This window comes from Ovis canadensis, chromosome 23 (genome assembly GCF_042477335.2).
Source record: "Ovis canadensis isolate MfBH-ARS-UI-01 breed Bighorn chromosome 23, ARS-UI_OviCan_v2, whole genome shotgun sequence".
Taxonomy (NCBI): Eukaryota; Metazoa; Chordata; class Mammalia; order Artiodactyla; family Bovidae; genus Ovis; species Ovis canadensis.
In genome coordinates this window covers 58,906,162-58,921,412 of record NC_091267.1, presented here as the reverse complement: position 1 = coordinate 58,921,412, position 15,251 = coordinate 58,906,162, and the positions used below count along the sequence as shown (strand labels likewise).

At 45.4% G+C, this 15,251-nt stretch overlaps 1 protein-coding gene and 1 long non-coding RNA gene across 2 annotated transcripts in view; one reads left to right on the top strand and one right to left on the bottom strand.

The window, feature by feature from the left end:
• The window catches only part of SLC14A2 (solute carrier family 14 member 2), a 495,750-nt gene that overhangs the window by 140,909 nt on the left and 339,590 nt on the right, over nt 1-15,251 (bottom strand). The gene's annotated exons all lie outside the window — the stretch shown is intronic.
• Nucleotides 13,357-15,251, top strand: part of LOC138428380 (uncharacterized) — a 72,539-nt gene continuing 70,644 nt past the window's right edge. Inside the window, exon 1 of the long non-coding RNA XR_011252425.1 lies at nt 13,357-13,430. This is a non-coding gene — a long non-coding RNA (uncharacterized lncRNA). The remainder of the gene's footprint in view (nt 13,431-15,251) is intronic.

Below are 15,251 nucleotides of genomic sequence, written 5' to 3'. Positions count from 1 at the left end.
CAGGCCACATGAGGGGCTGCTTCCCCTGCAGAACCTGACTGGGAACCTCAGCCTCTAGCCCCTCAAGGGTCCTTGACTCCCGCGTGGGAGAGCTTTAGCGCTGCCCATCCTGACTCAGCCTCAGGGGGCGGCCAACTGACAAGGCACGTTACCTTCACTTACCCGATGGCCTCCACTGTCCCCAGTATCCTGTCTAGCTGCCTTTTAGGGGCAGAAGGCATGGCCACCTGTTGGTGGTTGACCCTGACCATGGGAGAATCAGGGAGAGAGGCATTGTCTAGCGTTGTCTTGGGGAGAGAAGGAAGAAATGAGATTGACAAGGGGCAGAGGGTGTCACATGAGCTCTCTTGAGGGCATTCAGCCCACTTGGACGTGACACAAGGCTGCTGGGAGCAAGAGAAGGGAAGATCTGGATCTCACGGTTGATGAGAACGAGCTGGACACAGAGCCTGGCTGTTCAGGAGTTGGCGTGGTGGACATAACCTTCACGCCAGAACCCCCGCCTCCTTCCTCCCATCACACATCAACACAAAGAGCCTTTCTAGTCTCTTTCTGAACACAGAAAGCAGCAGTATCCTTTGTTAATATTTGTTTATCTTGTCCTCTATGCTGTGGCATGTGAAGAAAGGCACATTCTCATTTTTCTTGGGCTAGAATTGGGCCCTGAGGCCCAGTCCAGTCCGTAGACCAGACTCTAAGCCAGATCCCATCACTTGCTTCTCCTTGGGGCTGGTCCTGACTCTGGAGTCCCTTGAATCCACTGGAGAGACCTTCCTGTTGCATTGGTCACTGAGAGTCTTTGTTGCCTATGAACCCATGGCCTTGCCCTCCTCATCCTCCCACTGTTACAAGTGGGGAGGCCAACACAGATGGAGCACAAGTAAAGAATTCCTTTCTAGAACTCAGTTTCCCCTGATGTCACAGTATGTCCCTAGTCTTTCTGTTATGCTGTGACTTGTATCCTTCTCTGGCTAATGTGCCCCTAGCACACTGCCCAGCCAAATCCGTATTGTCCAGGAAACCATGGCACACATCATGAATGACTGTGGTCCCTAATCATCAGGACTTATTACATAGGGCAGAAGGGACTGTCCCCGTTTAAGGTCAGAGCTCTCCTTGCTGTCTCCTGCCTGTACCTTCTGGACCTTGGAACAGAGACCAACTAGTCAGGAACTTCTGTTAACCACTCCTGTTCTACATGATTCCTCTGGAGTTTAATCTCCTGGGGGCTGTAGACCCATGCCCATCCTGGTTTTTACCCGCTTGTCCCTGGCACTGGATCCCTGAACACCCGCTTCATCATGCTCTGGTGGCCTGGCTGACTCCTGTGGTCAGCTCTTTCCTGTAGCCTATACAGCAGATGTGACCAAAAAAAAAAAAATCTGTGTTCCTGCAGGTAGAAGTCACATGAACAAAGTGAGCTTCCACCTAGGGCTCCTGTTCTAACTCTAGGGTGAAATGCAGATGACAGTAAATGTGGGGAAATCCAGCCTGCCCCAGGAAAGCCAGGCTGGCAAACTGCACAGCCATCAGACACCCAGAGATATCAACTTTCTAAGTCACCACCCTGCCCTCCTCTGGGGCCACCTTCCCCACAATGCGCACACTCACCACTGTACCCTCCAGATAGTTTCTGCTTCCTGATGTCTTCATCACACCTAACTCTCAAGTTGACTCACCTCCCTTCCCACTTTCTCAACATAGGGGGAGAAATGCCAGAGTACTTTCATCAGGCTGGGCTAATGTTGAGGGTCAGCCCTGGCAGTCTGGGAGCAAGAAGCCTCCCCGAATCGTCTGGGGGTTAGTGCTCCAGCACAGGTAGGTCTCGTCTTGTTGGGAAACTCTAAGCCTTGGACTCCGTCTGCTGTGACTCTGAACTTTTGCTGAAGAGGTTTTCACAAGTTCAGGAAAGTCCTGGGTATTGGGAGGTTGAATTATTTTTACTCATGTGCAGCTGAAATAGCCATCTGCCATCTCGCCACCCAATTCCCCACTGTGTTTAAAATCCATCTGGAGTTTTAGTTTTTTTCTTTAATTCTTCATGTGAGAAAAAGAAATTAATGTTTTCATGTGAATAGAGGTTTCAAATCTTTGTCTTTTCTGCCTGCAGTGAAATCTGTCCTATGGTAGAGGATAGATTTAGAACTATGCATTGCTTATTTTGAGCCATATTGATAAATTATCAGTTCACAGCTCACAGTTGTCCCTTATTCTAGGACTGCCTATCTATCTTCCTTATCTAAATACAATCCAAAACCCAGCTCATGTCACCTCTTCCATGGAACTTTCCCGATTACTCTAGCTTGCACTCTTCTGATGACTCCTTGGCAGAACTGGGCAGCTCCTTAGCAACAGTCCTTCATTTTCTTCTTTTGCTACAGCTGTGTTGTCTTTGTACCTCTCATCTTGGTGACAACTGGGCTTTGCCTCATGTTGATTTTACAGCAGTCATAGAACCCACCCTGGAAGCCCCCTCAATAAAGTCTTAAGATGTCCCATAATTCCTTTTCTTCCTTCAGGGCTCCTCAGATCCTACCTTGAACAGATTAGATTTTCACCACACTCAGACTCCTACGTCAGTTAGCTGAGTTCAGTATGGTGCAAATGTCCTTTCTTCTTTGCCAAAAGTCTTCATGAGCACTAGAGTGTGGAGGTAACATCTCACAGCCCATCACCTACATAATGACCAGCTCAGGGGAGCTGCTCAGTAAATGATTTTAGTTTAAATTAAGATGGTGATGATGATGGAAACATTCAATTAATAAACATCTGCTAGGATCCTAATAAGTGCCAGGTCCCTTGGCGAGTGCTGGGGGTTGAATAATGATTGAATCACTGTTCCTACCTTCAAAGAGCTCACTGTTAGTGGAGGAGCTAGATGGGGGACATCCCAGCATTTTAATGTGATTTCAGAGGAGGGAACAATGAACTCATTATGGGGTTTAAGATGTTGAGGAGTTAGAACTTGAAATTTTAGGAAAAGGATTCAAGTCACAGAAATGGGAAGAGTCCTATGGATTTAAGGAGCAGCTGTGGTTCAGTGTGGCTGGAGCAGTGCTGAGAGTTTGGCCTGAAAAGGTAGGAAGGCTAGGACAAGGAGTGTGTTCAGCTAGAGACTCTCACCTCAGCTTTCCTTGGTCATTTCTTCCAGTTGCAATATGTGCAGAAGTGAAGTGACGTCGCTCAGTTGTGCCCGACTCTTTGCGATCCTGTGGACTGTAGCTTACAAGGCTCCTCTGTCCATGGAATTTTCCAGGCAAGAGTACTGGAGTGGGTTGCCATTTCCTTCTCCAGGGGATCTTCCCGGCCCAGGGATCGAACCCAGGTCTCCCGCATTTCGGGCAGACGCTTTACCGTCTGGCCACCAGGGAAGCCCTAATATGTGCGTGTACCTATCTAAATTTCTCTTTGGTAACAAGATCTATTGACTTGTCCTCTGTGAATTGGGACTTCTCTGGATTCACCTTAAGTTTTTCTTTCCATCTTGCTATGGCATTTGTTATAACTGATCAAACTCCCCTTACTACCACCAGCCTGGTGATGTGTTCTTAAAAAAAAAAAAAAGACACATATGGAAAAACATTTGCAAACTAGGTCTTCTGAGAGATATCCATCTACCTCCTTCATGACTTTGAATAATTTCTTTAACTCCTCTGAGCCTGTCTTTTCACCTGAAAAACAGGGAAAGTAACACTAAGACCCACCTACTTTATTGGATGGTTATGAAACTCAGTTATAACAACAGACACAAAAAAGTCTAGAAATACATAAAACTCAGTGCAAACACAAGGACTTATTACCCTGATGGAAGGAGACAGCCAAGTTTTCCTCTCGTGAAGATTCCTTTGCTAGGCTGTACAAATTACAGGGAGGTCCCATGGTCTCCCGTAGCAACCCACCCCATCATCTCATTCACATTTTTGCCTCCACATAAGGTGGCATTAGCTCATTAGGCATAACAAATGACCCATGCTCTACTGGGGTATAGATGGAGAGCTGTGAGGCAGAATAGATCTCTTCCCCTCTGCTTCCCTCCCTCTACCTCTTCATGTTCACAAGTGTCTGCGGAACACAATTGTTTCCTGTCTGAGGAAACCATAGCTAGGACTGCCCGGAGCTGGTGTGTGAAAGTCGGGAGGGCAGTTGACCCAGCCTTCTCAAATGCTTGCCACAGCTCAGCTGACTCTGGCTCCTCCCTGCTCTTGGCACATCTCAGTTCAATTCAGTCATCCAGTCATGTCTGACTCTCTGCGACCCCATGGAGAGCAGCATGCCAGGCTTCCCTGTTCATCACCAACTCCTGGAGCCTACTCAAACTCATAACCATTGAGTCAGTGATGCCATCCAACCACCTCATCCTCTGTCATCCCTGTCTCCTCCTACCTTCAACCTTTCCCAGCATCAGGGTCTTTTCCAGTGAGTCAGTTCTTTGCATCAGGTGACCAAAGTAGTACAGTTTCTGAATCTGCACAGATTTAGTGGCACATCTGAATATCAGCTGATTGTGTACATTACAAGCCCAACACATCATAGCCCTTCGTTTGAGGCCCTGGAGTTTATTGGCTCTAGGTATCCCTTGGGGGCAGAGCATAAATGGATCAGAAGCCAAGTTCCTATTTCTCTACTTGCTCCAATCTAGAGGACATTACACGAGCCCTTTGTGGTCATATTTACAGCCTTTGGCCCGTTTTACTTCCACTCAAGCTGCAACACATATCCCGAATGCTGGCTGTGAAACACAGGGAATTGGCTGTGTAGGAAGAAAGATGAGGCAGAGCTCTGGCCCTATTACAGCACTGATCAAGAGTGCTGCTCTCTCCCCTCTCCCTAGGGTCCCTTTTCACCTGAATCTGGTGCCTAGGAATTTACAGTTCCCACTGCAGATGCCCCAGTGTGCCATCTAGGCCTGTCCCTATAGCCCAAGGTCTAAGGCCCTAGCTCTATCTAGGTCATCGTCAAGGAGTCCAAAGGTCACCAAATGATGAGGCTGGAGACCTGCCTTTCACTCCCAGGTTAAGTGACAGCATCCATTTATGCTCCAGCTACTGCACAGTGAAAGCCCTGGGTTGGGGTTAATTGATTCCATTAGGCGCTAACATTTGTGATCCCTTCATTTGTTCCCTCTGCTATTCTTTCCCCATCGAAAATCATCTCTCCTGTGGTCACATTCATCAGCACCTTGTCTTGTCACTGAAGGAACTTGTGCTCATTCACTTTTGGGAAAAGCTAACAGGGGTCACAAAGTGTCCTAGTGGCGGCCACAGCCCCACCCTCTCAGCCCGTCTCCAGCCCTGAGCCCACAATGAGGGCAACCTCAGGCCCACTTCCTCCTTCCTGAGCCCTCCCCGGGACTCCTGGCTCTGCATCCACTGCCTCTCCTGCATCGTCTCCAGTTGTTTTGACTTTGACAATTCCGCTTCCCACAAACAGATTATAGAAATCTCTGATAGCTGTAATCAAGCTGGCACCAGGCTGAGCCCTTGGAAGTTTCTCAGTCATAATATTTTGAATGATTGATTAATCAGAAAAGACTCCAATTTCTGGGTTACAAAGTCTCATTCGAATCTATTTTCCTACCCTACCCTGTCCATCTTTCTGTCTTACTTTTGTCTGTCCACCCCAGGTCAATCTTTTTCTTCTTCCATCCCAACCAGGGTCTGCTGGCCCTTATAGACTTTCTCATTATCCATCTGTTATGCAGCCATTCTGGTATCTAAAGTCCTCTTCTACAAGAAGTCTTCCCAGGCCTGATCAGTAAATATATAGTGGGCTTCACCTTTTTTTTTCCTTAATCAAAATCCCTCTTAATTACGTATATATTTTAACAGAGCACTTTCATACAGGTCATCTTCACTTTATCATCTCGCAGATATTATCACCCCTATTTTAGAAGTGAATAGAATGAGGATCGAAGCTGTCACCGGGGGCCCACAAGAGGCAGGGCAGGGACTCATGCAACTCCCAGTTTCCAAGCTAAGCGCTCTGTCAGGTGCAACCAAGGATGAGAAATTTAAATACTCATAGAGACTTGTGGCCATTCCCATTGGTTGGTTTAGTTTATCCTAGAGCATCTTGCTTCTCTTTTCATAGCTCTCTGAAGATGCCCAAGGATTCAGGGGAGAAACTACTGCAGGATGAGACAAACTAGGAGGGGACTAGAGACGTGGGCATTTCAGGGACACAAAGTCAGTCTCTAAATGTTCCTGAGAAAATTTTTCCCAAGAGTATGTTACAGGTGGGGATCTAGCCTCTAATGCTCAAAGCAATGGGTCACTAAACACGATGACGACAAGAAAGAAATCATTCTGCTTCTTAAGCCAAAATCAGTAGTGATTTTTCTTTTTGCTTTCCTTTTGCTTAGCTCAGATGACTATAGTCTTGGTGTTGTTACTCTAGAACTGCTTGCTCTGGTAGCTGCCTCTGCCCAGGACCTCCTGGGACAAGAGACCCAGGACCTCCTGGCCAGTATTCTGATCAGAAAGTGCCTCCTGCCAAGGTTGGTGCAATAGGATCCAGGGACCATGAGAGGAAATAGATTAGTTCCTGGGTTAAGAAAGCTGGGAATGGATTGGTATGTCTTCCCCACACTTTCAACCAATAGCAAGCCTGTAGGAAGAATGGAAATCCAGGTGCATCTTGCTTTGAGAACACCCAGAAGCATCCAGGAGAACAAATAAAATTAATGGCTATCATCGGGAGCTTAAAATGCCAGGCAATGTACAAGGCATTTGTATAGACTATGTCATTTTTGTCTTCATCACAGCCTCATGAGATAGGTTCTATTATTGTTCCCATTATACAGATGAAGAAACGGAGTCACAGAAGTTTAAGTAACATTCCCAAAGTCAACCACTAGTCACAAGGGGATTTAAAATCTGTCTGGCTTCAAGGCCAGACTTAACTGTTAAGCTCTTTGGCTTTTCAGGGCTCGGACAAGTTCTTTTGTAAAAAATATCTGTCCACAAGCTTCTTTTCTGAAGCAAAAGCTCTCCTGTTCCAAGGCTGTTGACTGCTGAGGCCAGAGCCTGTATCAGAGGTGGAGGCAACTTTAGGCAAAGGGAAGTAAAACATAGCCTTGTGCTTTCAGAGATTCAGTTTGATTTGGATTTGCTTCACTGCGATTCACTTCAACTCAGTTCCCTTGTGCTTCTGGTACTTCAGTGCTACTTGGGTATCATGCAGTTTTCTCTGTCTTGGGGATTCTCAAATGAAGCTGAGTCAATCCAGAAATAATTTTCAAAAGCTTAAAACTGGGGCTAATCTTACTCAGAAATTCTTTTTTTTCTAGGAGCTTATTCTAAGAACATAATCCTAAATGTATGGAATATTAGCTATGAAGAAGCTCCTCTTTGTTTATTAACAGTGAAAGGCAATATCAATGTCTCAGGGATAGCTGACAGGCACTTGATGTGGCTAATACAGGCATTACAGGCTCTAGTGACTTAGTGACCATGTGGCTTGAGATCAGCCAGGCAGGAGTGAAAGCAGACAACGCATTATCTTTCATTCTACAAGGAATATGCCAAAGATTCCCAAGCTTTGTCTCAGTAATATATTTTTTTTCAGCACCCTTAGACCAAAATAAATGCCTCACAGTTAAGTTTAAGTATGCAGGCACGAACAGACAAATTAGTGTTTAAGTCCTATTACACAGAAATTGAAAGAAAAAATAATGTTTATATTTTATTGTTAAATAATCATAATTATTTATTCATAAGATATATGCACCTGTTGGGCATTGTTCAGTTACTCCAACCTTAGAATCAAGTTGGATACTGCCACCCATCACTCACCTAGAGCCAGACATCCTCAGTGTGAAGTCAACTGGAAGCATTACTATACTGGAGGTGACAGAAATCCAGCTGGACTATTTCAAGCCCTAAAGATGATGCTATGAAAGTGCTGTATGCAGTATGTCAGCAAATTTGGAAAATTCATCAGTTTTCATTCCAGTCCCAAAGAGGAGTAATGCCAAAGATTGTTCAAGTTCAGTTCAGTTCAGGTGTTCAGGCTGATTCTTTTTGACCCCATGGACTGCAGCATGCCAGGCCTCCCTGCCCATCACCAGCTCCCAGAATTTGCCCAAACTCATTGAGTCGGTGATGCCATCCAACCGTCTCATCCCCTGTCATCCCCTTCTCTTCCCACCTTCAATCTTTCCCAGCATCAGGGTCTTTTCAAATGAGTCAGTTCTTTGTATCAGGTGGCCAAAGTATTGGAGTTTCAGCTTCAACATCAGTCCTTCCAATGAACACCCAGGACTGATCTCTTTTAGGATGGACTGGTTGGATCTCCCTGCAGTCCAAGGGACTCTCAAGAGTCTTCTCCAACACCACAGTTCAAAAGCATCAATTCATCGGCGCTCAGCTTTCTTGATAGCCCAACTCTCACATCCATACATGACTACTGGAAAAACCATAGCCTTGACTAGATGGACCTTTGCTAGCAAAGTATTGCCTCTGCTCTTTAATATGCTGTTCAAACTACCATACAATTGCTACTCATTTCACATACAATTGCTACTCATTTCACATGCTAGCAAGATTATGCTCAAAATCCTTCAATCTAGGCTTCAACAGTACATGAGCTAAGAACTTTCTGATGTACAAGCTGGATTTACAAAAGGCAGAGGAACCAGAGATCAAATTACCAACATTCAGTGGATCATGGAGAAAGCAAGGGAATTCCAGGAAAACACTCACTTCTGTTTCATTGACTATGTTTAAGGCTTTTATTGTGTGGATCACAGCAAACTGTGGAAAATTCTTAAAGAGATTAGTGTAACAGACCACCTTTCCTGTCTACAGAGAAACCTGTCTGCAGGTCAAGAAGCAACAGTTAGAACTGACTGGTTCAGAGTTGGAAAAGAAGTATGACAAGGCTGTATATTGTAACCCTGCTTATTTAACTTCTATGTTAAGTGCATCGCACAGAATGCTGGGCTGGATGAATCACAAGCTGGAATCAAGATTGGTGGGAGAAATATCAATAACCTCAAATATGCAGATGACACCATTCTTATGGCAGAACGTGAAGAGGAACTAAAGAGCCTCTTGATGAAGGTGAAAGAGGAGAGGGAAAAAGCTGACTTGAAACTCAACATTGAAAAAACAAAGATCATGGCATCCAATCCCATCACAGCAATCATGGCAAATAGAAGGGGAAAATGTTTAAAGCAGTGACAGATTTTGTTTTCTTGGGCTCCAAAATCACTGCAGATGGTGATTACAGACATGAAATTAAAATACGCTTACTCCTTGGAAGGAAAGCTATGACAAACGTAGCATGTTAAAAAAGCAGAGACATCATTTTTTCGACCAAGGTGTGTATAGCCAAAGCTATGGTTTTTCCAGTAGTCATGTATGGATGTGAGAGTTGGACCATAAAGAAGACTGAGCACCTTTCAAACTGTGGTGCTGGAGAAGATTCTTGACGGTCCCTTGGACTACAAGGAGATCAACCTGTCAATGCTAAAGGAAATCAACCCTGGATATTCATTGGTAGGACTGAAGGTGAAGCTGAAATTTGAATACTTTGGCCACCTGATGTGAAGATCTGACCTACTGGAAAGGACTCAGATGCTGGGAAAGATTGAAGGCAAAAGGAGAAGGGGGTGGCAGAGAATGAAATAGTTTAGATAGCATCGCTGATTCAATGGATATGAATATGAACAAATTCTAGGAGATAGTGGAGGACAGAGGAGCCTGGTGAACTGCAGCCCATAGGGTGAACTGCAGCCCATAGGGTCACAAAGAGTCGGATAGGATTTAGTGATCAAAAGTCAATACTATGCTGCCCAAAACAAAGACATGTCTGTAGATGGTGACTTGCTTGAGAGTCACCAGTTTGGGACACATATGTATTGCGACACAATGGGTTAATATGTAACTATTAAAAATGGTATTATTAACAAACAAGTAATTGTAAGAACACATATTCATGATGTATTTACTAAGAAAATATTAATGAAAATAATGATACCATTCTTAGAAAAGCTCTTTATGGATATATAACCAAGAGATTAAAATGGTTATTTGTGGATAGGCAATCATGGATGATTTTAAATTTTTTCCCTTTTTTTTTGAAATTATTTTTACAATAACAAATGCATCTAAATTTTTTATTTGATTTTGTTTTGTATTTTTTTAAAAGAAACCTAGAACAATTACTATGAATAAGACCCTATTAATCACAAATGCAAATACAAATCAAAGTTATATAAGAAACAGTCCCTTGTTTTATAGGAGCTTATAAATGATTAGAACAGAGACATCAGGTATTACTAGTGATGTACTGTATTAATGGACAAAACAAGGGGGAGAGTTGTATAATTCTATCTAAGTTGCTCAATGGGCTCAGAATAGGAAGAGAATTGGAGGGTGGAATGGTCATGGAAAGAAGCTGTATGTGGGGTCCCCAAGACTACACTCAAGTTCAGTGATTCAGGTTTCAGCATTGCACTCTGGCTAAGATTTATTATAGAAAAAGAATATAAACAAAGACAGCAAAGGGAAAAGGCCTATAGGCAAGGTCTGGAGGAAGTCAAGAGCGAGCTTCCAGAGTTCTCTCCCAGTGCAGTCAACACGGGGCGTGCTCAGTCCTCCAGCATGGAACTGTGACAACACACGTGAGTGTCATCTACCAGGAGAGCTCATCAGAGATGCAGAGATCAGGGTCTTCACTGGGGATGAGCACGGAGACATCCCCTGCCTAGCAAATACCAAAATTCTAGGCCTCCAGACGGAAGCAGGTGTTCATCATAAATCGCATTGTTTGCACACACATTTTAGTGCTTAGCAGTTAGTCACGGTGGGAACATTCTGAAAATTCAAGTTCCCAGATACTGGCCCAAAGGCTAACCTTGCAAGTAGATCTTTCTAAAGATGGTAATCTCATGCCTGCTAAGTTATCTCTTTTCTGTAGAGAAACCTTCACTGGGGAAGTGAAATTGAGCAGGACCATGATTTAGGAAAGGGGAGAGAAAAAGGGAAAGTGTTCCAGATATTCAAAAGATACTCATAAAACGAAACTTCTCAGAAATCATAGAACCTTAAACTTAAAAAGGATCACATGTTGATGTATGGCAAAACCAATACAATATTGTAAAGTAATTAACCTCCAATTAAAATAAGTAAATTTATATTTAAAAAAAAGCAAAGGCCAAAAAAAAAGTTAGCCATTTAGTCTAGTATTTTCCAAATGGCAAACATGTATCACTAGTGGCATGCGCAATGATTTTAGACTGTCTGTAATAATATTTCATATTTCATATTTCAATATTTATATATTTATTTTAATATGCAATTATTATAAAATTAATGATAATATTTTATAATATATTATAGACATCATGTACCTAGCTAGCTATCATCTTCTTAAAGCCCTACCAGTATAGGTATTATTAATGCAAATATAATTTTGAAAAGTAGGTCAATTTAAAGATAAATATTAAATAATATTAAATGAATAACAATCCAGAAGTCAGAGGCCACGTCTACCCCTGTGGGCAGTACAGTGAGTAAGTATCTTTTACTCTTGAGACATGGGCGTTGCTGAGTCAGCCTGATTCTGTTTCCCCCTTGCCTGCAGGACAAGCAGCTCTTAGTGACAATATCTTGGCCCTGATCATCTATTCTGGGCTGTACTGGGACTTCCAAAGCCACTAACTGCAGTTCTCAGTCATGCCCTCTGGGAATTCTGAGCCCACAGAGATTAGAAAGTTATTATTAAGAAATATACCTTTGCAATAGTCCTAGAGGCTATTTCAGGCAAGAAAGCTGAAAACTTAAGCTAGGCTTTCTGACTGTTGATGCCCAGGGGACCCAAAACCGAAAGATCTTTTTCTCTTTCATCTAACAAGCCCTTAGGATAGATGCACCTCGTAACGTCTGTCAAAGAAGTGAGACTACTGTCAAGACGAAGCCTCTGTGTTTCAATGCTGCTGATTCACTCCATGAATAAGTGCCTGTTCTGTGTAGGCCCTGGGAACCCAGGTGGCACAGTGGTAAAGAATCTGCCTGCCAATGCAGGGCCATGGATTGGATCCCCGGGTTGAGAAGATCCCCTGGAGTAGGAAATGGCAACCCACTCCAGTATTCTTGCCTGGAAAATTGCATGGACAGAGGGCCCTGGCGGGCTAGATTCTATGGGGTCTCAGAGAGTTGAACACAGCTGACCATGCACACATACACGCACACACACACACAAACACCTCTAGCAGTGAACATGGACCCGTGACTCCCATTCCCATGGAGATTATGCATCATCAAGAAGCCTCAACCACAGGTAAAGTAGACAGCTCCGTGGCCTCACACTCACCTGCTTCTGCGGCCTCTGCCAATTTTCTCCTTTCTTTTAGATGTGAAAATCTAGATCTTCTCTTATCCAAAGGCTTGGATGTCATGGACGTCAGACAGGGTTGGATCTGGTTCTTAGACTCCCTCAGGTCTAGAGTTACCTCTATCTACTTACACTTGCCTTTTTATACTGTTCATGGGGTTCTCAAGGCAAGAATACTGAAGTGGTTTGCCATTCATTCCCTTCCCCAGTGGACCACTTTTTGTCAGCTCTGGGAGTTGGTGATGGACAGAAAAGCCTGGTGTGCTGCAGTCCATGGGGTCGCAGAGTTGGACACGACTGAGTGACTGAACTGAACTGAACTGAATTTACACTTGGGCCAGCTTTTAAGGCCCCCAAAAGTTCAGTCTCTTTTGCAAACCATTCTGTAGTTGAGGCCCCAAGAAATCCTGTCCTTCCTCAGCTCCCTGATGGACACAGGACTGTCCATTCCTTTCCCTGAGCAGCTGAACTGGTGCCCTTACAGATGGCTGATTGAACTAGGGTGGGCACCTGATCCAGGGCCAGCCTCTCTCCAGGCTGGCCAGGTCCTATGAGGGGCTCTGAGTTTGAGAGATTTGTCTCCACAGGCGAGATGACTTTAGTGGGCCGTGGTCCCAGAACAGCGCCCATCAGGCTGAGTGATGGGAGCAGAGGAGGACACAGGCACACAGCTGGATCACGGGAGAGGCAGCATGCTGGCAAGAGGACCAAGGAAGGGGGCAAAATACCCTTGCCTCCCCAAATACTTTGGATCCCAGTATTCTTTGAGTCTCATTTGTACTATCACAGTGAGGAGGTCCCACTGAGCTTGAAGCATCTGAATGCCTGTTCCTCCCCACCCACGAGGCTGAGATAAGGTTTTTCTCCTTCTCCTCCTGTCCTGTCCCTTCTCTCCCCGCATTCTCTCTCACATGCTATTTCTGGCTTCTCTGGACTGGAATCCAACTGGATTCCTGATTCTTGGCTTCTTAATCTTAAAAGCTTTGTGGAGTCGCTGCTGTGTGCTCGGCCCTGTGCCAGGTGTCAAGAAGGAATAGAAGGGAAGCAAGAGCCCTGGCCCGGCCCTCGGGAAGTCTCCACTCTGAGCACAGGTAAGACCTATGGGTAGCACTGGGCTTGGGGACTCCTTGTGCCAGCCTCTGGCTGACCTTGGATGTGGCGTGTTTGTGGAGGGTACCTGGTGCAGTCAGAGGATGACTCTGGGCACTGGGTAGGGGGTGTCAGAAATACGGCTGGAAGAAAAGGAGGGGACATCATGCCAGCTACAGAGACTAGCATGAGCCAGAGGAAGGGAACGTGGCTGGTCAGGGGGCCAGGAGGCAAGTCCTGGGGGAACTGGGGGCTGTTTCACCCTCTAGTCCTCACCTTGCCATTAAATCTGGGGAACTAAATGGGTGTACCAGGCAACCTGCCCTCTCAGTCACCTCATCAGCCTTGAATTACCCAGGATTAAAAAAAAAAAAAAGGACCATCCTCATTATGTGGTTGGAAATCCTCATACCAGAGATAAAATTTTATGAGTTGCGTATTGCTCAGCACCCCGTATTTTTGACATTCCCTGTTTCACATATAGTATTTTAAACGTGAAACACAGACATAACTGTTTTTTTGATTTTTTACCCTTTCATTTTTTTCCCCCCTTCTTTCTGTCATGGCTTAGTGGGTAGCTCTGAAGTTTTTAATACTGAAGGGCCCATTTCATGTTATTTATTACCCTGCTTGTGTGAAAGCTGAGGCCTATAAATCGTCAACACAGGCCGTCTAATTCCAGCAATGGCGAGGCTTCGTCACATGTAATTAAAAGATCCCAAAGCCATTGGAATGTAATGGATTTGGAAATGACACCACGGGGGCGCGGGGAGCAGGCCCAGGAAGAGGCAGCTGTATTTCAAAGGCTCTGGGCCTGGTCTGGGATCTATGGGGCTGCCTGGCCCTGCTCCAGCAGGCCTGGCTGTCGTGGGGTTAGGGGCAGGGTCTGGATATGATCTGATCCTTAGCTCTGAGACCACTGCTGTTCGCACCTGTGTGGAGGCTCACCGAGCTCTCCGCCTCATGACTCCTTCAGCCTGGCAGGCGCCCTCTGATGGCTGTGAGCATCTATGTCCTGGTAGGAGGGTTTGTGAGGAGTAACCCGGCCTTAGAGACAGAGCCTGACCCTTGGAATTGGGTGGTGGTGGTGGTGGAGGGGGGGTCTTGGTTTCACCTTCCACATGAGCACAATGGTCCTCTTATTTTTGGTCCCCAACTCTCTCACCACTTCTGTCTACTTAGATCCCCATGGTCACCCTTCAGCAGCTCTAGGTTCTTCTCTGAAGTTTCCTTGAATCCCCACACCCATTGCTTCTCCCTCTGGGCCCCCACGTCTGCCCAGCTTGGGGTCAATGCGGTGCTGGTGTGTATTTGTTCCTCAGGAACAAGGACTGTGTTTAAGTTGTCTCTGACACCAGTGGCCTTACATAGGCCTGACACGTAGGAGGTGACTGTGTGGCAGGAAGAAAGAGATGAAGGATAAAGAAGGAGAAAAGAATGGGGGAAAAAAAGGATAGAAGGAAAAAAAGAAGAAAAGAAGGAAAGGGGAGAGGGACTTTCATTGATCTCCCCTGTCCTGAGATTTACACATAAGGTAACTAGATTCCAAGATGGCCACCAACTGCCGCCTCCTCCTGGAATCCGGGTCCCGCATAGTAACAGGGCTGGTGCTTGTGGCCAAAGCCACACAGCAGAGTGTGACTACGTCACTTCTGAGCTTTGGTTATGAAAAAGGCTGCAGCTTCCGCCTTGTTTCCTCTCTCCTCCTCTCCCGAATTACTCGCTCTGGGGAAGCCAGCCACCATGTTGCGTGAGCAGCCCTGTGCGGAGGCCCACGTATCGGGGAACTGGAGCCTCCGGCCCACAGCCAGCCAGGAACCGAG